The sequence below is a fragment of the Apodemus sylvaticus genome, chromosome 5 (assembly GCF_947179515.1).
Source record: "Apodemus sylvaticus chromosome 5, mApoSyl1.1, whole genome shotgun sequence".
Lineage (NCBI taxonomy): Eukaryota > Metazoa > Chordata > Mammalia > Rodentia > Muridae > Apodemus > Apodemus sylvaticus.
In genome coordinates this window covers 38,478,699-38,505,721 of record NC_067476.1, presented here as the reverse complement: position 1 = coordinate 38,505,721, position 27,023 = coordinate 38,478,699, and the positions used below count along the sequence as shown (strand labels likewise).

The 27,023-nt window shown below is 43.3% G+C and overlaps 1 long non-coding RNA gene across 3 annotated transcripts in view; it reads right to left on the bottom strand.

The window, feature by feature from the left end:
• The window catches only part of LOC127685382 (uncharacterized), a 104,934-nt gene extending 78,377 nt beyond the window's left edge, over positions 1-26,557 (bottom strand). For all 3 annotated transcript variants that reach the window (XR_007977859.1, XR_007977860.1, XR_007977858.1), the window contains exon 1: positions 26,352-26,557. This is a non-coding gene — a long non-coding RNA (uncharacterized LOC127685382). The remainder of the gene's footprint in view (positions 1-26,351) is intronic.
• Between the last annotated feature and the right edge of the window lie 466 nt (positions 26,558-27,023).

The following is a 27,023-nucleotide window of genomic DNA, read 5'->3' as shown; positions in this document are numbered from 1 at the left end:
TGGAGAGCCACCCTATCAACTCCCAGAAACCTAGCAAGTGATTAGCCTTTGAGTGGCCTGAGTATGTATACTATTTTCTTAAATATACATTTAAAAAAAAAAAACCCTTTAGTCTGTTATTCAGAACAGAGGAGAGATTTTGTTTAATAACATATTGTGTTTTTGAAAAGCAAAGTTGACTTGGGAACAATGACATATACTAAGGGGATATTGAATGCCTCCTACACCCACCACACAGTGCCACCCAGGCAATCACAAACTGTAGGATGCAACTGAGCTCCCAAATGGAAAATCGGAACTGACAAAGAGTAAGAGAACAGGGGAGAGAGAAGAAAGACACCCTCAGGTCTGCAAAGATGACACACGCCCAGGGCTCTTGTGCGTTCTCCTTAGCAGGAAGAAGGTAGATCCTTCCAGAACCCAGATCCTTTCTCTACATCTCCACTCACTCACAACAACGAATCGAGTTACAAAGAATGGATTCTTGAAAGACATAATGGTAGGAATCTTGGTTGTGAATTTTTTATTTTTTTAAATGAAATCTTTCAGGCTCACGGCGGGGCATAGGAAACTGGGTATGTATATGGAATCCCAGACCTCAGGAGGCTGAGGCAGAAGGATCAAGAGTTTGAGCCCTTGCCTCCTGAGACAAAACGACAATGAGCCATAGAAAACAATACCACACTTGTGTATCCATTGCTCAGAACACTAAACAAAACACTCCAAACACAATTGAAGTCCTCTTTTTATAGCAACTTCGTCGATAATTCCATGTCTTTTTAGGTAAAGATTTATGACTGTTTTCTCAGCGTAGGCTATTACTCTCATTTTATTTCATGGAACTTATGATTTCTCCTCTTCCTCCCATATTATTAATGCTTATCTAAAATCTGTTTATATTTATGCCTCTTCTTGCCAGAAGCTCCCAGTTTCCACTCTGAAGTAATTACCTACACCACAGCTGCAGCCCAAGCCTGAAAATGCACATTTCCTGTCTGAAGGCAAACGAAGACAATTTTCTCCAACCCCTGTCAAAATGATATTCCAAACTGCCTGACGAATGTCTGTCTATTACATTATAGGGATTGGAACCAAGAGTTTCTACCATCCAGCTTGTGTATGCTGCCAGCCACATCAAGCTGTCTCTGAAGCTTAGGAAGTCACCCACTGCTCCATCACCATTACATGATCTCCGAGTCCCTTTGAAAATAGAAGGCAAGACACAAGACTTACAATCCCCTTATCTCCGTGTGAGCCACCGTCAGTCTGTTCTGGTCTCCAAGGAATGATCTCAGGGCCGCTTCTAACTAGACTACAGATAAGGAGGTTTGGAGGCTGCAGAGATAGCTCGGTGCTTGTTATACAAGCGATGAGGACTGAAATTCAAATCCCTGTGTCAGCGCTGGGTGGGCATGAAGGCCCATCTGTAATTCTAGCATTCCAGTACTCAGAACGGGGAGACAGGCAATCCTTGGGACAAGCTGCCTAGTTCATCTGTATTTGTCAGCTCTGGGTTCAACTGAGAGACCCTGGCTCAGTGAATACAATGGAGAGTGATCGAGGAAGACTCTCAGTATCAACTCAGGGCCACACATGCGCACACACATGCATGTGTACCTGCATGTACACATGCACCTATACATGTATACACACGCATACATGTGCATACACACCATACACGAATACACAGGGAAGGAAAGGCTTTGACAGTCTTGTTGCTGTAGATTTTGTTTAAAAAAACAATGTCATCAATTGCAATATTTGGAGATATGTCTGACTGACAAAGCAAGCCATCTTCGCCTCTTCCTGGATCACAGGCCTTTCATTTATTTTATTCTATTTTTTAAAGACCCACGTGCTTTAGGAAATCTGGGCCTCTTTCTTAGCCCCAGGGCTACAAAGCAGTACTTGAAAGTAATTAAAAGCCCTCATTCAAATGCCAGATGCAGCAGCTCAAACCTGTAATCTCAGGACTTGAGAAGAGTTCAAGGCCAGTCTGAGCTATACGATGAGTCTAGATGGAAGATTGCTTTATTTTAGCCAGTGTGGTCGTGCAGGGCTGTAGTGCCAGTACTTAAGCGGTGGAGGCAGGAAGATCAGCAGCTCAAGGCCATCCTCAGCTATTTAGGCATTTAGAAAGTTTGAGGGCAGTCTGTGCTGCATACAAACAGGTCTTAACCCCCATCCTGCCCCCACTTCCCACTGCCAAGGGCTGATGTGATGCCTCTGGTAAGGGGGAAAAGCACAGAGGACCCGAGTTCAGTTCCCAATACACATACATCAGGTGGCTCACAACTGCTTGTATGTCTAGTCCCAGGGAACCCAGTGTCCTCTTCTGGCCTCTGCAGGCACCTGAATCTACACGGTGCACACAAACGCATTCAGACACATAATCATCCACAATTTTAAAAACATTTAAAATATTTTTTGTTTTTTTAAAAAGCTTCCTTTGTTTAGTGATTGTGTGACCTTTGATAAATTACTAGAACAGTCTTCATCAGTTTCATAGTTATAGCTAAATGATGTAACAGATGTCCTGGAGCTAGAATTATAGCCAGTTGTGAGCCACCTAAATGGGAAGAGCATCAAGTGTTCTTTATAGTGTCGAGCCTCCCTTCTAGCTCCAGGGAATTATTTTAATGTTGCTGAGTTCCTGAATCCACCAGTACAGAATATAAACCTCCTGAAGGCAATGAGTATCATCCCATTCACACAAACATTCCCAGCATGCCACAGGGCTCTTGGCATGGCCAGTGCGGTCAATATGTGTTTAGTTAAATTGCCTGAATTTCAGAATCATCAAATTTTAAGCAGACCTGTGTGTGTGTGTGTGTGTGTGTGCGCGCACGTGCGCTCATGTTTGTGCATGTATGTGCATATGTGTATGTCTCTGTGTATGATTGTGCATGTATATGTAAGTGTGTGTGTGAGAGACAGAGACAGAGGGAGACACAGAGAGAGAGAGAAATAACATATACCCTGCTACTTGCAGATGAAATCATCTTTGTAGACAGAACTTCTTAAACTGTCCCCCACCCTACCCACATAAATAAACATGCTTGTGACAGGGGTTAACACATGGGCTCTGCGGCTCCAATAAATTCTTTTAGAGGTAGCTTCCTGGCACAAGCCAAATCTAGTATTTGCAGACTTGGGACTGGGTTTAAGATTGGTTAGATGTGAACTCAAGGTTGCAGCTCTGTTAGGTGCTGGTGTGAGCCACACCCACAGCAGGTTAACAAAGCAAACCAAAGACAAGCACCAATGGCACTGGAGTGTGAGCCTTCCAGTTCTCCACAACGGGAAAACATAGATTTCTTGTGACAAAGCCTCTTTCTTACATCATCTTAAGCAAGGCAAAAATAAAATAAAATAAAATAAAAATTTAGAGGCCTCTTGTTTGTGTGCTGGTTTTAATTATAGCCATGTATTCCAAGCAGACCATACCTTGCTTGCTATAAGTACAGTATGTATCCATACAAAATGGAGTACTTTGAATACAGTGAAAATACTGAGGGACAAATACAACCGGAATCACAACTAGAATAGCTTTGAGCGCTTCCATGAGGGACAGACCAAGCGGGCCTGGGGCCTCCAGTCTACCTTTACTCTGATCTTGGCCGCTCTCCAACCCCATCCCCGGACACTATCCATTCACAGCTCTTCAAGTCTTCTTTTCCCAATCAGCTTCGAATGGCTTCCCAGTTTGCTTTTTATTTTTTCTTTGAGGTTTGCGTGAAGAATTAGTTATATATATCAACCTAAAACTGGCTGGATTCCATGTCTAAAGCGTTTCAGTAGCACTCAGGGGCCAGCTGGTTTCAGGCCATGACTGGCGGCCATTGTACAGCTGCTGCACATCTGCAGGTCCCCGTATGCCCTTTTATTACTGTCTGCCTTCAATTGCATGCTGTCAAAGGTCTGGTGTCTGCATCTGTTTGAGTCTTGTCTCTATCTATATGTGGCTTGGAACAAGAAGGGTATAGTTACTTCCAACGAAGTGTATACATGACGTACTAATGAATGGAAATGTTGGAAGAAATGTGTACTCAGGAAAAGGACTGCTTCCATACTTAGCTAAGAAGGGTTATTTGAAATGTTGCCACACCCAACTGCCTTATCTGTGCTTTGAGCAGAGACCTGCTCATAATGGTAAATTCCTTGTTCCTGTCATTCAGTTGAGTTAGCTGTTTCCATATTAATAGGATATTGGGCTTGCTATTAAGAATTGCTCACTGTGGATTTCCACTCTTAGATGTTTTCCCCTATTCTTCAAGTCTCTCTTACTCTCCACACCCACCCACATACATATACACTCTCACACCATACACACACATACGCTATACACACATACCATACACACACTATACACATACACAGATATACACATACACGCCATCCATACACACATACACTTACACATATAACATACACACACATAATACACACACTATGTGCACACCATACATACACACACCTCATACACACTCACCACACCCACACATATTCCATACACCTCACACATACACCATACACATACCATACACAAATACCACACACACACACATACCCCACATACCATAATCACACATACTCCACACACTATACATACACCATACACACATACCATATGCATACATAGCATTTACACATATCATACACACATATACCATACACACATACCATATGCACACACACATACCTCACACATCATACACACACACTATACATACACCATACATCACACACACACACACACACACTCATTTGAAAAATTGAGCCTCGGGGCTTCTGTATACTTGGCCAGCATCTTCAAGGTCACTGATGTTACCTCTCATCTCTGCTGTGTGGCAGCCAGAGGGTGAGTCATCAGGGTGAGTGCTGCCTCTGTAATACTACCAGATTGTGTTTGTCTCCACTTCAAAGCTCTTCACTTTAACAGAATAGTATTTCTTCATCCCGCCCACCCAAACAGCAGTCTGGATGCTGAGAGGCAGCAGTTACATGAACAGCACTGTTCTTTCTTTAAGACTTTCCTTCCCCCACCTCAGAACACTGGCAAGAACTTTAGGGAAGCTACCGGGCCTCAAACTAGACAGGTTTCTACTAGAGAGCACAGCTTGGCCTCCTATTTAACACACACACACACACACACACACACACACACCTCCTTGCTCTCCCTGCCCTCCCTTCCTCTTTCAGTTTTATCATCTCAGACTGTGATTCTGTCTTTCCTGATCAGTCCTAACCATTCCTTGTCTATTTAGGTCCTCTATTTTCTTTTTCCATTTACAAAACAGTTTATGATTTTTGCGTTTTCTGAGTACAGGAGACAGACAGGAGAGGGGCCTTTAGACACGGAATCTAGAGAGAAAGCAGGAGTTGGTGGGGAAAGAACCCTTTCTTTTCCTCAGTTTCCTCATGTGCTCCTCTGTTTCAAACTCATTTGACCTTGGCAGCACAGTGGCAGCCATGGACAGACACGTCAAGGGTACCATTACTAAGCTGAGCACCCAGCCACACTGCTAAGTTCTTCATATTCATAAGTCAACTCCCTATGACTAAAAGAAGCAGCTCTACTTTGTTTTGGAGACAAGGTTTCATCATTGGATGGAATATAACACAAGCTTGCCTGAAACCCGGGATATTTCTGCCTCAATCTTTGGATTGTGGAGGTTACAGCTGGGAGCTATCACATAGTCTTTCTTACTCACCCATGAGTAAGGCGGGATTCAAAGGTTCTGAATAGCTTGCTTAAGATGACAGCCAGTACCAGACAGAAGGAAGACGGTCACGTAGGTGCCAGGACCATGCCTTTTGCTGCTGTCATTGTTGTCATGAGAGAACGGACATTAATCAGTCCTTATTTCCCAGGGTTTCCATGCCCTGGATCCTTGATTTTAATTTATGAAAGAGTATAATTGTCTCCGGTCATTCCTATGTCACTTTAGCCCAGAGCAACTTCTGGTTGTTGCCAGTTATCTTCCCTGTAGAGAACAGCACATCTTATAAGTTCTGCCAATCCTTGGTCATGTCCTGTGAGTGCTTGTCAAGTGTCCTCTAGGTCTAGCATAAGGATGTAATTTACCATTCGTACTAGCATACTTGGGGGTGGAGGTGGGGGGAGAAAGGAACATCATTAATAACCATGCTGGGCATACCAGGATGCTTGGCCATCTTCCTCAGACAAACTGTAATGAAGCTAATGTCTCCTGTGAACTAGGAGGCTGCTTATAATACATCCTAACTAAGCACTCCACAAAGCGAGAGCACAGGGGTTGTAGGGAACAGAACAGCCGCCTGTCAGACCCCAGCCTCTTTGTCTCTATATTCTCAGGCCTGGTTGTTTGCAGTAAAAGAAGGAAGGTAGGAAGAACTGGAATCATTAGAGTGCTCATTGTCCCATTCCTCGAGAAAGTGGCACTTAACACATCAGTGGCTTAATACTCCCACATCAAGCTATACGTCACTGTGTAATCCCAACAACGTTCCTCCAGCAGGAGCAAGAGGGTCACCAGCTTGAGGCTAGCCTGGGCTATCACGAGACCATTGATGACCCCCACCCTTCAAAATAAAGAATCATTGGTCCTTTTTTTTTTAGGTAATAACTTTTAATTTTATTTATCATTAATGGGGTGGGCGTGTGTCATGGAATGGGTGTGGAGGTCAAAGGGCAGCTTATGAACTTGGAGTTGGTTCTCTCCTTCCACCTATACATGGCTCTGGGGGGGGGGCAGGGGGCTAAACACCGATCACACATCAGGCTTGTAAAGCAGACGACTTTATCTGTCGAGCCATTTAGGCAGACTTCGTCAGTCATTCCTTCTGTTTATTTACGTTCATTTGTTTATTGGGAGCATGTGTGTACGTGTCTAGAGGTCAGAGAACAAGCAGCAGAAGACAGCTCTCCCCTTCCACCCAGTAGGTCCCAATGATTGGACTCCGGTTTGCAGGCCATCAAACTTGGCTTCCCAGCCAAGTCATTTTTATCTTAACTGTGGATCCCAGCTCTACTCTAGATATGCTGAAAATATGCTCTGAAGCAGGCTTGGGTAGCTAACTGCATTTTAAAAGCTCTTGTAAAAAAAAAAAAAAGAATTCATCTCTCTATCAAAGTGGCACCAAATATTTGCACACTCGCTCTACTCTGAGAGGTACAATTTCAGGGGAGGTCCCTGCGGGAGTCAATTGCCCAACTGTTTGCAACATTACATGCCATCTCTATGGTTTTAATCACTCACTATTCAAATCAAATAATTTAAACCACATGCACCATTTCTCCTTCTCTGGAGGGATTGCTGTGGATTGAGGCCGAGGTGATGTATGCTAAATATGTGTTTCACCCTTGAGAGACACTCTAGTCCCTTAAATGTGTTAACCTTATAATTGCTCCTAGCATAAATTCTTAGATTCTTAGCCATTTATATATACGTCTATGCATATACATATATGCATATACATATATGTATATATACACATATGGCTAAGACTATATTCTTAGCAACTTACATTGGATTAAGAAAAGAGAACATGTCAATGCTATCTGATCATCACAGGAATAACATTTGCCACGAACTGAGCAACATACATGCCAGTTATTTGCATACAATGTCCCAAATATCTGTAGCCTGTAAGAAGGCATGCGACCTCTGCTTTCTATGCAGGGGAACCCTAGCTAAGAGAAGTTGGCTGACCTGCTTGGGCCCTCCCAGCCTGTGACCCACAGAGCTTGAAATATGCTTATGTGGGAAACACCTAAGCACTCTGAGAATACAGAAAACTACTGGAAGGACACATCATGCATGTGAACCAGTGTGACCTTTTGAGAATGAGTCTTAGCCTTGGAGAGACCGGAACGGCAACACAGAGACACAGAGGCATGCCTTCGATAGAGAAAAGCTGCTAGCACCAGTTGCCGGTTCACGTTTGGGATAGCTTGGAGTGCAGCGGCCTTGGGACTCAGCTCCCTTTTGTTGGTGGAGCTGCTGCACTGCTCTCTATTCAGATTTTCAAGGCAACACAGGCGCAGCGAGCGCTCCCTAATTGCACGCCCTTCCTGCCGTACGCCTGCTCCTTCTGAGCCCCATGGGCTGGTTCCATACGCGGCTCGTGTGGGGAAGGGCTGGCGGCAGCTGCAAGTTGGTGTGTGACACATTGAGTCGTCATATTTCTCTTCTCTGTGGCCCTCCAAAGCCCTTTCCAACATAACTTTTCCCCATCTGTTCTCGTTTGCACTGCATAATAGGGGACAGGTTTTGGAACTTAGGATTCAAAAAAAAAAAAAAAAAAAAAAAAAAAGAAACACATTAAGAGAAAATAAAAAATGAGATGGAATTTGAGTAGAAAGAAACTCACTGGCTTCCCGCCCCCCTCCTCAATCACTGGGATCATTACCAGAGTATTAAAATGATCAAGTTTTTAGTCTCATTGATATTGATTCCCTATATATGTGGTAGTGAAGAGAGAGAGAGAGAGAGAGAGAGAGAGAGAGAGAGAGAGAGAGAGAGAGAGAGTTCTCAAATTGCTTTCAATTGTCTGCATAGCAATAAGGCAGTCAAGCAAGGCTGAGCGGGGACACACTCAGCCTTGCCCACAACCTGGCTTAACTTTCCTCATATTTGTTCAACTTCTTTAATAAGTGTATCAGTTGCCTCATGCCCTGGGTTCCTCCTCGGCACACTGGATGCCAGATGGGAAGCTTAGAATATCTAGAATCATTTTCAGAAGCACCACAAGCACACCTCTGTGCTCTGCAGTACACTTTCCTTCTGTACATTGAGGGGAGGTGGGGGGGGGGAGAGAGGGAGAGAGAGAGAGAGAGAGAGAGAGAGAGAGAGAGAGAGAGAGAGACTGACTGACTGCCAAGCACACAATATACTCCCAATTTCCCAGATATCTTTGCTTAGGCTGAAGCCTACGGTAGGCATTTAAGTTGGAAGAGTGAACACATTTAAGGGAGAATATTCAGTAAACAATAAACAGGAATCTGACAAAACAGAAAGAGTACAAGACAGTCTGCTTAGGAAGCAATTAGGGGGTGGGGGGGTGGGTAGCTCAGTTGGTAGGGCGTTCATCTCACATGTAAGAAGTTCATCTCCGGGACAACATAAAACCACAGGTGCTGGTGATGCCAATAATCCCTGATTGGGAGGTGGAGGTAGGGGGATCAGGAGTGAAAGATCATCCTGAATGGCATAAAAAGTTGGAGGCTAGCCTGGGGTACGTGAGCAGAGTGCCGTTCCATTCATCCTTTTCTTGTGGTCTTTAGGAAAGTTTTATTAATGCCTCAGCCATAAGTCCCCAGTGTGAGATTGCTCATAGACCGGAGGTCACTGGCTCGTCAGGGGTGTACAGTTCTTTGTGGAGGAGGGCAGCCCTCTCTGACAATCTGAGGAAAGGTTGTGGGTTTCCTTGGGAAATATATACATTCTTGTGCTCCTCCAGACTTGTATAGAAATTCTGGGTCTCCAGGATAATTTAGCATCCACCCACAGACTCCTGGAGGACTAGGGATCACGCAGGCATGGTAGAGTCGGCCCGCCTCTCTGTTTTCTTGGTTTCATAGGTCAGTAGTTGAGTCTTTAAGCCACATTTCCTGTATTTCTGTTAAGGACACCGTCTTCCCTCATTGCAGATACAGGGGAAAACAACCCAGCTTGCTGTCTGTGCTGACAGAGTACACACCAAGTTCACTTCCTAACTTCCCCCACCCCTACTTTCTTAAAACCCAGACATACTACAAAAATATCTGTAGCTGAGACCCGTCGTTACTTTTTTTTCCAGGTCAACTTGGGATGTCTAGCTCCCTACTCCGTTAATGTAGAAACTGTGAACACCACCATCTCTCCGTGTGCCTGTTGCTAATCCGTCCATTGGCTGGCACCTGCTATGGACAGACAAAGTAGCATCCCTGTTTTGCATGCCAGAACCCCAGAAGACAAGGACAAGGTGTGAGAGGCAGGGGAGTCTTCTCCTTTGTTAATTTTGTATGGAAGAGCCAGGCACACACAGGGTTTTACGATACAGGTTCCCCTCCCAGCAGCTTCTTGGGAGCTAAGTATTGATTTTATAATCTCTTCTGCATCCTCCCCTTCCTATTTCTCATAATTCTCAACCTCTTTTCTCCAAGTACTCTGCCATGAATGAGAGAATGGTGAAGATAGCCAGAATAATTTTCTCCTGTAACCTAAGGCCACACAGTTACTAAAAAAGGGCATGATTTATTATTATTATTATTTTTTTTTTGCTGGTGGTCACTGAGATAAGATCTCATGGAGCCTCGAACTTACGGTGTAGCCAAGAATAACCTTAAGCTTCCTCCCAAGGGTCAAGGGCTCAGCACCACACTCAGCTGTCTTTTGCTTCCTTGTGGGTTCTTTTTTCTCCCACCCTTCTCACTTTTCCCACCCTTTCAACCCCCTAACACTAGATAAAAGAGAAAAAAGGATAGAGAAGAAAGGAAAGAGATCCCTGAATAAAGTCAGGGATCTGAAAGGGGGCGATGTTTCTGTTAAACAACATTCTGCATATTAGGCATATCAAGTTTGCTCTCCATTGTCAGGATATCTAATTTTGTCTTGTTTCTTCTTTGCAAATGAGTACTTAACAAACTGTGCCCAACAGCAACCAACAACACACAAACAACACACAAACAGCACAAACAGCAAGTAACCCACCAACAACCCACCCTCCTCTGGGGGCACTAGCATTTATATACCCTCTGAAGAGTCCTCAGAATTCCAAACGTCACACAATCGCAGAAAGTATCTGCAGCTGGCTAAAGCAGGAGGCAAATCATAGTCAGCTGCTGTGGGCGATCTGAGGCAGCGCCATATCCCACACCTGGGATTAAAAGGAAAAACATTCCCATAATATTTCTGTGTTTTTCAGAGAAACCAAAACTCCAAAATTTGTCGCTACACTCAGGCCAGAAGAATAATTATAAGCAGACGCATTTACTAAAAATGTCCTGTACACTGTACTATGCTGCTGGGGGTTAAATGCACGCTCTCATTTCAAATCCCCATCTCCCTCTTGAGGTGCATAGAATTATCTACTCCATTGTACAGATGGCTTAGTGGTTAAAAGCACTTGCTGCTCTTGCAGGGAGAACTTCTACTTCCCTCTAACTCCAGTTCCAGGGAATCCAAGTCTTCTGGCCCCTGCTGGCACCTGAATCTACACAGGGTACAGAAACTCGTTCAGACCCAAACTTCAGTTCAAGGGAAGATGTTGCCCTCTTGTGACCTCTGCTGGCACTAGGCACACATGTGATGCACTTACATGCAGGGACAGCACTCTTACACATAAAACAATGGTCCTACTCTGTGGGTCTTTGTGCAGTTATAACAGCCAACATTGACGTATAGACTTCCTTCTGCTATTTTTTCTTTTAGTTGATATTTTGTGGCACAGTATATTTTGCCCTCCCTGGAATCTTTTTGTTTCATTTGCCATATTTGCAAGGTTCACCTTGTACAATACATGACAGACTTCCTTACTGCAGTTTTCAAATGCTCCAGAGTCCGCTGTGGGGATGCAGCACAGCATCCTAACAGCGTATGTCATGCTGCTGAACATTTAGGTCACTTCCACCTTTTTTTTCTTTCTCTTTAGTGCTGTAATAAGAACTTTGCACACGCACCATTTTACAATTAAATATAACAGGCATTAAGTATCTGCAGACTGAAAATACAAGGCTAAGTATAAGTGCGTTCATAATTTTGCAAGAACATTTAAGGTTGCTGTCCACAAACCTCGGACCACCTTCCACACTGAACTTAACACACGAGAGAGATGCAGTATTTGTTGTTACTTCAGGTTCTCTGACTCACATTTACAAGGTTTATCTTCTCAAAGGTGTCTCAAAGATGATTTATGAAAAAGAAATGTAGAATCTGGGGATTTAGCTCATGGATGGGACACTTGCCCAGTAAAACCCAAGGCTCTGAATGAGTTCAATTCCACACACACACACACACACACACACATGCATGCACAGAGGCACATATAACACACACACACACACACACACACGCAGGCTGACACTGCTTACTCTTATTCTTCCTCCCTCCCCACCTGCAAAGCAAGCATAGCATCATTTTGGTTTCTCTCTGTTGTATATTGTTTCCCTCCTTTTCTTAAAACTCCCCTACCTTCCAGAGGAAGTTGGGATTTATGAGCTTGGAATATTGGGCAAATATGCCCTGGTTAGGGGCTCCAGCAGGTGTCTGACCTCCAAGCCACACACACTAAGCCTTTCTAGATTTTTCCTCCTTATTTTCATGTATGTGAGTTCACTGTGGCTGTCTTCAGACACACCAGAAGAGAGCATCGGATCCCAATTACAGATGTTTATGAACCAACATGTGGTTGCTGGGAATTGAACTCAGGACCTTGGGAAGAACAGTCGGTGCTCTTAACCCCTGCACCAGCTCTCCAGCTCTCGATGGGGTTTCTAATAACACCTCATCTTCCTGTTCCACATAGCAGTAACCCACTGTGGACAGCTCTGCCACAAAGTTCCTAATAGTTCCCATTCCACCAACTGCACACTGCCCAACTCTTGCAGATCCCTCTCCTCTTTTCTTTCTTTCTTTCTTTCTTTCTTTCTTTCTTTCTTTCTTTCTTTCTTTCTTTCTCCCTTCCTTCCTTCCTTCCTTCCTTCCTCCTTCCTTCCTTCCTTCCTTTCTTTCTCCTTTCTTTCTTTCTTTCTTTCTTTCTTTCTTTCTTTCTTTCTTTCTTTCTTTCTTTCTTTCTTTCTTTCTTCTTTCTTTCTTTCTTTCTCCTTTCTTTCTTTCTTTTTCTTTTCTTTTCCTTGCTTTGCCTTTTCTTTTCGTTTCCTTTTTCTTTTCTTTTCTTTCTTTTTATTTTTTTTTAATTTGAGACAGGGTCTCTCCATGTACCTCTACTGGCTGTTCTGGAACTTGCTAGGTAGACCAGACTGGCCTGGAACTCAGAGATCCACCTGCTTTTCCCTCCCCAGTTCTGGGATTAAAAGTGTGCACTACAGCACCTGCTTTTTTCTTTTTTTTCTTTTTTCTTTTTTCTTTTTCCTTTTCAAGACCCTTTGTAGCCCTGGCTGTTCTGGAACTCCTTATGTAGACCAAAGTGGTCTTGAAGTCAAAGTGGCATGTGTGCTTCTGTGGGTCACCAGCTTGGCTCTTAGATTATTTAGGAGGCTAATAACTGTGGATCTGTAACACAGCCACTCTTCCACACATGGTAGAAGTCTCTTGGAACAACAGAAACAAGTCATGGTGAGCTCTTGTGTTCATGTGCACTTCAGATTTACAAAAGACTCAAAGGAACAACAATCTTCATTAAAAAAAAAAAAATCAGCATGGCTGGCCATATTGGTGGCACAAGCCTTTAATCTCAGCACTCAGAAGCCAATGGCAGGAGGATGTCTGTGAGTTCCAGGCCAGCGGAGAGGGTTCGGGTTTTTCATAATGAAACCTCATCTTGAAATGGTGGGCAGACAATAACATGGTTCCCGAAAAATTACACAGAGACAGTTCCAGATGTTATTAGCAGTGATCAAAATTGAATGAATACCGCCCTTTATGATCAATTCAAGGAGGAAAGGAGGGAACAGAGACCTCCTTCACTCCTTCATACCCTTCCCCTCTTGGTGATTTCAACGCCAATTGTCTCCTCAGGAAGCACTAGAGGCAGTCTCCTCTTTGTAGCAATAGAGCTTTGTCTTCCAGGCACCCTGAGTTCAGTTCAGAAACTTTCAAGGGTGGTTTTGCTGGCTGCTGTGAGTCAACTGTGACTGAGTCACACAAAGAGGGCCTTTATTAATAAGCATATTCTGTTCATTGCAGAGAAAATGAATGCCTCCAAATAATTTCACCAAATATTTAAAGAGAAAAGAAAAGAAAACAAAACAAAAAAACCAATTTGGTAAACATATCAGGATGTGATGAGCTGTCTAGGTAATTGGTTGTTTCTGTGCACCTGGTTCCAAAGACAATATTTAATGTGTAATCTGTTTCATCTACTCAGGGAAGTGAGTGTAACTCTACCCTCTGGATCACATCTGCATTAAAAGGAGGGGAGGCAGAGTCTCATTGCAGTGCGTGGAAATTTATGCACAAGAGTTGTCTTTTACATGGAGACAGCAATTATACCCCTAGAAATGCAGTCTGTGGGAGAAAATGACATATTCAAGGCTGGGGAACAAAAGCTTAATGCTAAGGGGACATTAACAAGGTTGGGAACCCCCTCTCAACAATTCACATGATCATTTACAAAATCTGCAGTCTAGAAAATTATTTTTAAAACATGTTTTTCAAAATAATGTGGGTTTTTTTTTACTTCCCTAAGAAAATTCATTAGCGATCATACAGAATCTGTTTAACTACTCCACAGTAACAGATATTTTAAACTCTTATCAGATATATCTAAGGACTGAAAGCCACCAGGAAGTGATAGAGGACCCTTGGCCTAACAGCCCTGAAAGGACCAGGAGAGTGGGGGTGGGGGGCAGGAGTGTGACCAAGATTTGTTCGCCTTCATGTCGGAAAGTTGTGTTTTAAAATAATCCTTAGGCAAGTTTGTACAGGAGGGAGGGAAAGGAAAGATGGAAAGAAGAAAGGAAGGAAGGAGAAAGGAAAGAAGGGGGAAACTATTAGTTAATTTAAAAAAGTTGTCTTTGGGTGATTCTATTAAAGTCAAGAAAGCCACTGAAGTGGGTTCAAGTCTTTGCTTCTTCTCTGGGGACTTTAAGGGATGGGGAGGCAGGTTGAACTGTCTGTCCTCACTGACTAACCTCAGCAGCGGCCGGCTGGATAGGGATATGGAGTAAGATGTCAGAATTAAGGTAGGAAAGAACCAAGTCAACAAAACCAGACTGGAAATCCTTCTTCACCTGTACTACCTGTAACAGACAGAGCATGTTTAAGCTAGGGCGGAGATAAATAGATGAGAAAGGAGGCGGATGTTGCGTGATGACGTAAAAGGGAGTAGCTTCCGCTCTTCCGGAGCTACTACGCCTTTTTCCAGCTCGCCCAGCTCACTTCATTCGCTTTTGCTTTTTTTGAATAAACTTTTTGTAGTATCTCATCCTGTACTGCTGTTCTCTGTCCTGGGACATCTCAGCAGGCGCCCCTCCCTGCTGTGACTGCATAGTCAACATCCCAAACATCCTGCTTTCTGGGCACATGGAAGAAACACCTTTCACACAGGACCTGTTTTCAGGAACATTTTGTATCACCAACAAACTATCTCCTGCTAATCCGACCTACAGATTGCTTCAGAAGTTTTCTGGCTTTTTAATACTTGATCTTAATTCATATTTAGTGCATTTGTATATACTAGTAATCTGTTTACTTTCATACGACGTTTATCATTATCACCAACTTAGGAAGGCTTGATTTAAGACCAGTATTGTTACATTTACATGTTTACAGTGTGTGTTTGAAACTTTTATTAAACAGAAACATTACCACTTTTTTTTCTTGTTCTTTTTTTCTTTCCTTTCTTCTTCTGAGGCAGGGTCTCATATGTGGCCCTGGGTAGAATACATTATGTAGATCAGGCTGGCCTAGAACTCAGGGGGATGTACCCAACTCGGCTGGCCTTAGATTTAAAACACTTTATCCAGCCTCTTCTTTTCTAGTCATCAATTTCTTGAGATGGAAAAAAAAGGTAGAGGTTATACTAAATTAGTCCTGAATCTTTCTTATTATTTTGTTTTTGTTCCAAAGGTTTCATGGCGGTGATGATGATGATGATGATGTCTTCCCCCCCCCCCTTTTATTCTGAAAATCAAATATCTAATTAGGACTGTTCTGAGTATTGTTTCCAATGCCCAACACCTAAGTAGATGAGGGCAACATGGAAGCAGATGATTCTTGGTGGAAAATACTCTTATTTTTTAATTGTTTCTGAGACAGAGTCTCACACAGCCCAGGGAGCTGCCAACTATCTCTGTAGCTCAGAAAGATGGCCTTGGGCTCTCCACCTCTCATGCTGGGATCTCAGGCACCTGTCACTAATCTAGGTTCTCTGGGAAACCGATAAACACCTGACTTGTCCTCAAAGCTACACTTCTTTTGTTAACAGGAACCACAAGCCCTTCTGAACACGGAGGCAGCTTCTCCCACGTATCTTACATTAGAGCATGTGAGTGGTGTGTGAGTGTGTGTGTGTGTGTGTGTGTGTGTGTGTGTGGCAATTTTTGGAGGGTAATTTTCTTAAATAAATTACATTTTCCTTTCCTTTTAAACCAAATATGCAGGACCAATCCCTGCTACTTCATGGGCATTCAATTTCTATTCCCAGCCTCTTCGCCACTATAAAGACAATTAGGTACTTTCAGAGTTCACATCTTGAAACTCTGTCTGTATACTGGTCAATAACACCTTCATTTATTAAACGAGTGAGACATTTGTTTGCTTCATTCCAGATTGGGTCCTTGTGTTAGATGCTAGACTACCTGTGCTGTTTGTGGTGTGCTAGGAGGAACTGAGTCAACACACACATTGGTCTAAAAACTCAGATTTGTCAAACAGAAAGGGGAATTAAGATAAGTGCATGTTCTATTTGGGCACTATTTGGTTCAAGACTAGGGTTACCTTCTATAGAGGTGGCTGAGTTCAATTAAACACAAATTACCTAGCTACTTAGGAAAACCAAACTTCATTTAATACAGTTTCCCTATTATTGGTAGCAGATATTATTTTTAGGAATTTGCAATGAAATAAGCATATAGTTGCTTTATCCAAATGTAAGGAACTTTGCAAATGGTGTTCCTTTCTCTGATGTTTCTTCAACATGATAGAAAATACTCCTCCAAAGGTGACCAGTCCCACTCCGAGGGTGGAGAACCAATGTAATATTCAGAAGTTATTGGTAGATTAGGATTTTTACTTTGTTCTTACTTAGCAAGCCAGGAGAGAAACAAAACCACCTCAACAGCCTCTATAGAAGCAACACCAATACCAAAACAGAATAAGCAAAGGACATTAATTGAAAGAAAATTAGAAAAGTAGAGAAGGATTAGTGCAAGTATGAACAAAGTACAGCAGCATTAATAATAATTAAATGAACTTAAAGTAAAACAAAATGTTTGGGAGGATGTTCCTGGTGCTAGGATTGCATCTCAGGGTTTACCTGCGGTGGGTCAGTACTACACAAACTCTTCTACAAACACCACTCAGCTCAAAATAGTTAACTTTAAAACTTCCTAGTTGGCAAGGATTGGATCAGGGTTGGGGACAGCAGTAAAGAGTATGGTAGATGTCTGTCTTTCCAGCATTTAGGAGTCAAAGACAGGAAGATGACTATAAGTTTGGGTTCAATCTCTTCTACATAGTGAGAAGCAAGCTATCCAGGGCTATATAGATACCCTGACTCAAAAATAAAATAAAAACAAAAACAAAAAACAACCAATCAAAAACCAAAAGAGCAAGTGCTGTGAGACTGAAATATTCATGGGAAGGAATCAGATACTTTTCAACTAGAAATATGATCAGGATTGGGATTCGGTAGCCTAAAGAAATTATGAGATGTGGCCAAAAGTTGTGTATAGCCACAGATCTTAGTTGCACTCTCAGAAACTACCTAATGACTTGGAGAAATGCTCAGAATACAAGCTAGAAACTAAGAGAAACTGTGTGTTCTTTTGCATACTTTCCTCAGCAGCTGGAGAGATAGCTCAGTAGTTGAGAACCCTGGCTCTTTTTCCAGAGAACCTAGGTTTGATCCCAGCACCCACAGGGTGGATTACAAATAACCCTATTGCCAGTCCCAGGGGGCAATCTGACATATTCTTTTGGCCTCTGCAGGCACTGAGGGCATGAGGTATACAGGCATGCATGTAGATGAAACACCTACACATACAAAGTAAAATAATTTTAAAAAGAAAGGAATATTTTTCTCTATATTTATTTTTAAAGTGGATATGAGATTTTTGTTTTTTATTTTTAAATGCATTTATCTATTCATATTACTATTAACTATTGTGAAAAAATTTAAAAATACAAGCCAAGAGCAAAAGTAGACTGTAAGAGACTGCTGGTATATACAGGGTTTCATTTTGAGGGAATAAAGATGGTTTAAAATTGATCCACTGTGATGACTGCTCAAGTGTTGGAAAGACGTATTTAAATTGTACCCTTGAAATGGGCAATGGGTATAACACAAAAAAGATGGCACAGTGGTTATGAGCATGTGTGACTCTCCTAGAGGACCAGAGTTCCATTCCCAGGTGTCATGTTAGGCAGTTTACAATGACTATAACTCTAGGTCTGGGATATCCAATGCCTCTGGCTACTGCGGGCATCTGCACATATGTACATATGCCGATACACAAACAGACATATACATGATTTAAAATAAATCTTAAAATGTTATTATAGCTCATAAAGTTTCTATTAATAAGAGGGGTTTGGGGTGGTGGTGGTGCAAGCCTTTAATCCCAGCACTAGAAGTCAGAGGCAGGAAGATCTCTGTGACTTTGGGACCAGCCTGGTCTACAGAGATAATTCCAGTATGATCAGGGCTACACAGAGAAACCTTGAAAAACAGAGGTCAGGGGAGGTTTGGGGCAGGGGGTAGAGGCACATACCTTTAATCCTGACACTTGGGAACCTGTGAGTTTGAGGCCAGCCTTGTGTACATAGTGAACTGTATGCCTGCCAAGACTATATGGCGAGTCCCTGTCCTAACAAACAAATGTAGGGGTTGGAAGGGTGTGGCTCTGTAGTTGAGAGATGCCCAGGATACCCCAAGGCCTCAGGTTCAATCTGTAGTACATGCATGTGTGTGCATATGCCTAAGTATGAGAACCCCTCCACATAACAAGGTACAAAAATTACTCTTACTGACATCATCTTTTTCTTTTCTTTTCTTCCCCCCCCCCCCCAGACATGGTTTCTCTGTATAGCCCTGGCTCTCCTGGAACTCACTCTGTAGACCAGGCTGGCCTCGAACTCAGAAATCTGCCTGCCTCTGCCTCCCAGAGTGCTGGGATTACAGGCGTGCACCACCACCGCCTGGCTCTGACATCATCTCAATATTATCACTGGTAGCATCTTCATGCACAGCTCTCTCTAAATTCATTTCTGTATAGCATGCATGCTAGTTCAAAAAGAAAACTAAAGAATTGAGTCATAGAATGCATACCACTCCAGAAAACATTTTTAATGACAACATGTATAATTTCATATAATCAGAGAGTAAAACGGGACTGAGGGGGTGGTTAGGAGAAACAAATTCTAGCTCCAGCCTTGCCTTAAATAGCTGTAAAACCTTGAAATGCTGTGTGTATTTGGGGGACTAACTTTTCCAAGAAGAAAAGGCAGGGTTGTGACCCCAGCGAGATCTCTGGAAGCTTCCAAGCCTCCTAACAGAGTGACACAGTAAAAATAATCTTTCTAGTAACAATTTAATTGTAACAGTAAAGACTGTTTATCAAAGGGTGATTGGTGAGCATCCAGATACATTGTGACATTAATTAAAATCAAAACAGCACAGAAGCACAACGTATACTACGTTGCCAGTTGTGACAAAGCAAAAGAAAACACATGTAATTGTTCCTATTTCTAGAACATTTCTGAAAGGATACACGGCAGCTGGCAAGGAGAGGAAACTGGTTCTTTGTGCTTGCTTCACTACAGTCTGTCCTTTTGTCCTTGTATACTTTGTATCTTTCATTTGTTCATATACTTTGTGGTTGGGTTTGAACCCAGGGCTTTGAAAATGCAAGACAAGCACCAGTGGTATGTCCCTGCCCCTTGAATCATGGTTTTAAACATTAAACACCAACAAAACCACATTAAGACAAATGTCTTGGTAACAAAGGAATGTGAATGTCTGTGTAGAGCTAAAGAACTTACTCTCTCCCGCTAAGCCATTTGATGCTAGTGAGACCCTGAGGCACACATGCTTTGGAAGTTAATGCCAGGCGACCTTAGTCTCCTCCCTTGGCCACGCACCTTCCTCCCACATGGTCCAAAAGGCCTTCTGTGAGTTCCTGGAAATCTTGAGCTCTTCACTCTTAGAAAGGTCAAATGCAGGAATTCCAAATAAGGTCTGGGATTTCAGAACTGACAGGTCTCCAAGAAGCAGCCCCGTCCTGGCTCCACACCAGACGAGAAGAAAGGAGGCTATGAAGTCTGAAGTTACTTGCATAAGGTCACATGGCTAGTTCTCCACTATATGTAATTAACCTTAGTAGCTGCTCTCTGGAGTTTCATTCAAAAAAAAGTAGGTTAATAAAAAGGAAGTGGCTGCATTTTAGATATGGGTAGAATTGGGGCCACATTAGGCCTTAGAAAATTAATTTGATTTCTTATCTATGACAATGTCCTTACAGAGCAAACACTCAGCGAGAAAGCAGGAAAGGGAATATTCTCCAAAAATGAAAAGCCACCTTGATTCAGATTCTACCACAGTGAAGTTTGAAATGCATTTGTTTAATTTGATGAGGAAATTGATTTGATCTTCCTAATAACATTTATCTGAGGGACTCAAGGGACTGGCCTTTGAAGCCCACATCTAGACAATGAAGAGACATTAACCATAGTTAAGTAAGTTACAAACTCCAGTAACTTCAGAAAAGCCTGAGGGAATCTAGCCCTTCATGGTTGCAGAGCAGTCAGTCAGGAGGAGTCCAAAAGGCAGGCAAAGGAGGCAGATCCTTGGGGGGGGGGATTTCTTCTCAAAGGAGATCTATGAGAAAAGCATACAAGTACACTTGCTTGTATGCACAATCTCTCTCTCTTAGACACACACACACACACACACACACACACACACACACACAACCCCACCAAAGCTGCACCTCCCACTTCACAAATACAAATCCATATGTACTCCTCACCAGTGAGATTCTGTTCCACGACTGTCAGATCCTTTGAAAATATGTGCATTTCTATTTTTATAATGTTTATTATTTCTTCTTATTAAAGGATTGCTATAGAATGATTGGAACACAGGGTCCCTGAAAGAAAAACCAGAGAGTACATTTCTAATGTGAGGAAGAAGGTGTTGTCTTCATATTGTGAGACAGGGATTCAGTAGTCTGGGCATGCCTGCAACTGAGAGAGAGAGAGAGAGAGAGAGAGAGATTAATTTCTTGAAGCATTTTTTTCTAGAACTATATAGGTTGACAGTGTTTTCTTCTGTTGCCCTCCACTGTAATAATATATAATAATTAATAATAAGTATATTATAATAATAATTAATAATAAGTAGACCATATGTAGACCAATATGTCACTATGTAGGCCAGGCTGGCCTGAAATTCACAGAGAAGCACTTGCTTCTGCCTCCCTAAGGCTGGGACTAAAGGTGTGTAGCATCACGAACAACAAACCTAACTTCTGAACTGGGATCTCCCTGAATCGGAAGTACCAGATTGGCTGGACTGGCTGGACAGCCTATGAGCTCCAGGGCATGTCCTGTCTTTGCTGGGCCAGCATTTGGGTCACAGGACCAGGATCTTGACACACTACTGGGATCTGAGCTTAGGTCTTTATGCTTGTTCAACAAACTACCCTTTGGGCCATCTCCCTCTTGCTTCATTGGGGCATTGAATCTCCCATGAGAGGGAGAGACAGTTATAGAGTTAAAATCCTATCTCTGTTCTATATTTTCAATGTGGAACTCATTATTGTCATTTCCAAAGTTAGAAGGTGATAGTTATCCTTTTATGCAAACCCTTTTGCATCTGATGCTTTTTATTTTCTTAGCATCCATTCCTGAGGTAGTTCAAAAGTGTCAAAGGATATAAATATTGTTAAGATGTTGATACATATCACCTAATTATCTTTTATAAATTGTTTTCCAGCGTGCAATCTCCTCGGCAACTGTGTCCTTTATTAAACCAAATTTACCAACAGAAACATGCTTAATTACTGACAAAGGCTGTGAAATAATTGCATGGAATATTTTATTTGTATTACCTTCTGTTCAGTATTTATATATTCAATTATTCATATATTTTATAATCATTTATCAATCTATTATCTATCTACCATCTATCTATCTATCTATCTATCTATCTATCTATCTATCTACCTATCTTTTTGAGTCAGGGTCTATGTAGTCCCGGCTGTTCTGAAACTTAGGTTGGCCTTGAACTAACAGAGATCCTATCTGTTTCCCAAGTGCTAGGATTAAAGGTTTGCATCACTAATGCCTGGCTTACCTTTTCTTCAGTTTTTAAAGAATAAACATTTCTAATTCTCACAAATGATCATTTAAATTTTCATCAAATTGGACCTTTAATTAGAGGGTCCATTTTGTTGATTTTAAGTTTCTTATACTTCAACATTCTGATCTTTTTGACTATATGTTGTGGATGAAGTTATTCTCTTTCCTCCTTATTTGTTTATTCTTTGAACATTTTTGGGAAAAGCTTTTCATAGGCAAGTCAACTCAATATTTATTTATTTTATGTTTTCTATTTAGGAAGTAATTTTCTTTCTAAAAATAAGAATTTATTTACTCTTGCTTTCAATTAATTCATGATTTAAAACAATTTAACTCTTGTCTTGAATGGCACTTATAGTCCAAGTGACTGGAAAAAAGGTTGAGGCAGTGGGTCCCTTGAGCTGAGAAATTTTAGATTAGTCCATTACAAACACACACACACACACACACACACACACAGATATATATAGTTATATAGACACAGACATACACATACTCACTCACACATACACACACACTCACTATTTATTCCTTGTATAAATAGCTCAGAACTGATGTGAGCAGACACTAACTAAATTTTTCCAAAGTGTCTCAACATAGTTTAATGAACAGTCCCCAAAGACTTTGCAACATGTTTTTACCACAGTTGGCTCCTAGTAGAACATCGGCATGTCAGGAGGAACTGTACTCATGTCTGACTTGAACAATGAATAGCTTCAGGGTGTCCTTTACGATATCCACACTTCACTGAGTAAAGTAACTGGCCAATAACCTCTCGTGTGAAATACACAACCAATGAGTCTCAGATACGCCTGGAAAATTAAGCTAAAAAACCCAAAGCTCTTGATCATTTTTTACCGTTTTGCTTTGGGAAGGAAGATGTGAAGGTTGCCATGTTCAGTGGTCTTTTAGCTTGCATTTCACTTCCATCTCTATTACAATCAAATCATCTCCATCTTTAGATCACAGTATTACTTTTGTGCCTTTTTCTTTTTTGTCACAAGATTAGGACTAAATTTCATATCTCAAGGCCTTTTAGTTTATCGCTCTCCAAAAATAGTTGCGATGAACTGGGTCAGATTTTTTTTTTCTCCCAGTTGAATTATGTTCCTTTAAAAGGCAAGAAAATGCCTATGGATTACTGATGAGAATATTACTTATTAAAATATCACTGCCACTAGACATATATAACAAAATAACTGTGATCTAGAATATGCATGATATTAATTTCTTTGATATGACTTTTCCCCCCTAATATTTAATTGCAACAAAGGCACAAGTCCTGGGTTGAGAGAACCTGGGGCTGGGGCAGAAGGACAGACAGATGCTCTTTTTCATGTCTGACCACAGAAGCCGGAGAATCACTGTTCCTCAAACTATACAGAATCCTCAAATCTGGGCTCTTCTCCTGGGCCCTGTGAATATTCTCCTAGACCTCAGTGCTTAACTTAAAGAGGAACAGGTCCCTTACCTAGATATCAGTTAATCTGCATATGTTTGGGACAATCATGTGCCTACAAAACTAAACATGAACACGATTATAAACCCAACATTCAAAATCACCATCTTTATTGAGACACATAATAACAATTTTTTGCTGAGCAGAAATGTCTATTCCTATCACGAACATGGAACCAGGGTCTGGAAGGAGGAGGGTTTTTTTTGTTTGTTTGTTTCCATTTTTTTTTCTTTTTAGTTGCCCCAGGATTTTATATGCCCCCCCCCCCCCCCCCCCCCGCACTGATTGAACAGTCTCAGAATCTGTTCATCCCTTCAACCACAAACCTTAACTTTTCTTCTAGAACCCTTTAAAAGCTGAGCTGCAGCACATCATACCATCGGGATCTTTACCAACAAAACCAGCTCCAGAACAGCTCACCAATGATACTGTTTGAGAGAATTTGTTTGGGGAAGTTGGTAAGTCTAACCAAACTGATGTCTGCTTGATACATTTAAATAAAACATGTTCCTTTATCCTTTCACAAAACATAAACTCTGGAACCAACAGGAAATGGCTTCAAAATACAAATGACTCAGTTCAGATATCTAAAGCATTTTAAATTAAAAAAAACATTATAATGTCTGGCATGTATTATTTACAACCTTGGTTTTTAAAAAAAAAGAATGGTTATCATTTGTAGGAATCAAAGCTTAACTCTAAAAGAGAAGCTGTCTGTGAGATTTTATGGGATAAATTCTCCACATTTTATAGAAAAATAGCATACAGGACTCTTAGGTTGCTCAAGGCCCAATTTCCTAATAGTTTTTTTTTTTTTTTTTTTGAAATCTGTTGACTTTTAGAAACGAACATGTTGATCTGGGCGTAAAGGAGGAGGATATGCAGAAAACAGAGAAGATGCCAATTCACAATGCAGCAGGCAGTTAATTAAGAGGAGTCAGGCTCCCTGAAACATATGACTGAGATTGGAGAAGCTTAGACTGACAGAACATGTATCTCCTCCAAGTTACTTTAAGGGTGTGATTTTTTTTTCCCCCACCAGGGTTAAATCAGTGGGTTGGCTCTTAGGGTGGAGGTAAGTGATTCTTAACCAGGGCGATTTTGTACTTGAGAGACATCTGGTTGTCACTATTGTGAGGGGAGGGTGGTCCTATTGGAATCTAGTGAACACAAGTTGAGGATGCTGCTAAATATATTTCAACACTTAGAACGGCAAAAGCAATTATCTGGTTCAAAGTACCAATAGTGCCAAGGTTGAGGAATCCTGGAAGAAGGTGCCCGTGCCTGAGGGCTGCACCCTGGTGCTTAGGGCTTGTATGAAAAGCAGTATCCTGGTCTGTCCTCTTATTTTACACATGTACATGCACACACAGAGCAGAGTTCAAGGCCACAGTGCTTCCAGAGTCCCTTGGAACATTGAGTAGTCACGGGATGGGGGTGGGTGGGAGGGAAGCAGAGGGGCGGGGATTGTTAGGTCTTGCAGTGAGCCAGCCATAGTAAGAACACACCTAAGGCAGTAGCAGTCCAAAGCAGCTCAAGCTTCCTCAAGCGGGAAGTCTTTATTAAACATTCACACATACAACTGGATATGATACATGACCAACGCAATCGAGCCTGGTGCCTGGCCTCAAGGAAGGGACAGTAAACGTTTGGAGGATTAAAAGCACACAGTAGCATGAAGAGGTAGCTGCATAGCCACGGGCTCCCATTTCCCTCTCTTAGGTCCAAAGTGTGCCCAAGGTCAAACCAGTGAGCCGCAAGGCTGACACTTCAGCCAAAGTGTCACTGAGGGCTCGGCTGTATTGTTTCAGCGAGCAGGGATACAGATTGGTGATCTTGCCTCGATCTGACTTGAACTTTCCTTGCCAGATTCCCACCAAACCTAATTACAAGGACCCTCTAATGAACAGTCCAAACACAAAAGAACCAACAACATTCTCTGCCTTTTTGCTTACACAACACCTGAAGGCTCTTTTCTAGCTGTTCCTTGTACATATACGCCTGTGTTGCTAGCTCGACTGCAGGCAGCTCTTGGAAAGGCCCGATCGTCCACTTCCTTCCTTTACAACCTTCTGCAGTGCTGCAGCCAGCGACCCAATAAATGCCCTCTACATGAAAGGACCTGTAGGGATAAAAAATACTTTACGGTTTCCCCATTTATTGGTGCCACGATTTTACTCTGCTTTGCGATAGGACTGTGCATTATAAGCTTCTAGAGGGTAGAGAAAATGACTTAGTGCCTCCAAACACTAAGAGAGCACCAAGCAAAATTTGATCCCTGCATGCCTTTTTGGATGCTCCAGATAATATTAGCACACTGGGGTGTTTTTGTGTTTCTAAGGACCAAAGTTGTCAGCCTCTCTGCGGCGGAGAATGTTCCTTCCTTCCTACTGTAAGCTCCCATGGCGCCTAGGACAGGGCGGGATTATTGTAGAAGCCCCCTCCCCCCCTAGACTTGCTTATTTTTATTACCAAGGAAGCCGACTGCGAAAATGGCAAACGCTTGCATAACCCTAGACCCTGCGAGGAAATGAGCAGAGTGAAAGGGGATCAGAAGACAAGGCAGCGATGGCCTGGCTGAGGCGGAGCATTGAACATCCACCCCTGTGCCTGACACGCAGGGCTGGAGATGAGCGCAGGAGCCCCCCGCAGTTCCCGGCTCGGCTGCTTGCCGCCCGCCCGCCCCGCGCCCCGGGAGCTGTCCAGACGGCCCCGCCCGCGCCTACCTGGCCGCTCCCCGCGCCGCGCCGCGCGCCTCCCCCGCGTCCCGCCAGCCCGGCTCGCAGCAGCCTGCAGCCGGGGCGGCCCGAGGGGTCGGGGGTCGGGGGGCGGCGGGCGAGCATGGCTAGGCGGGCGGGCTCCCTGGGGCTGGGCGCCTGCAGGGGGCGCGAAGAGCGCCCCGCCCCGCCGCCGGCCCTCTCCCTCCCGGCTCCCTGGATCCGCGCCGGGAGGAAATGATGTGTTGCTGCCTGGTTAATCACAGCTCCAGACACTCATTGGCCGAGCGCTCCGCAGCCACTTCCTCCTCCTCCTCCCGCTCCTCCCGCTCCAGCTCCCGGTCGCCGCCGCCGCCGCCGCCCCCAAGCGCTGGGGGAACTTTGCCGCCGCCGGCTCCCCGCCGCCCCCAGCCGAGCCCCGCGCCGCCGCAAGTTTCCTCCGCCCTCCTCCCCGCCCTCCGCCTCCCGCCCCGCGTCAGCCGTCTCCCCGGCTCCAGCCCGGTGCCTGCCGCCAGCCTGCGCCCCGGCCCCGTGGCCGCCAGCCTCCCGCCCCGCGCCGCGCCGCGCCGCGCTGCGCTCCGCCGCCGCCGCCGCCCGGGCCACCCGCCCGCGGCCCGCGGAGTTCCGGGCTCCACGCCGGCTGCAGCGCCCCGCCCCGCCCCGCGCCTCCCGCGCCGCCCT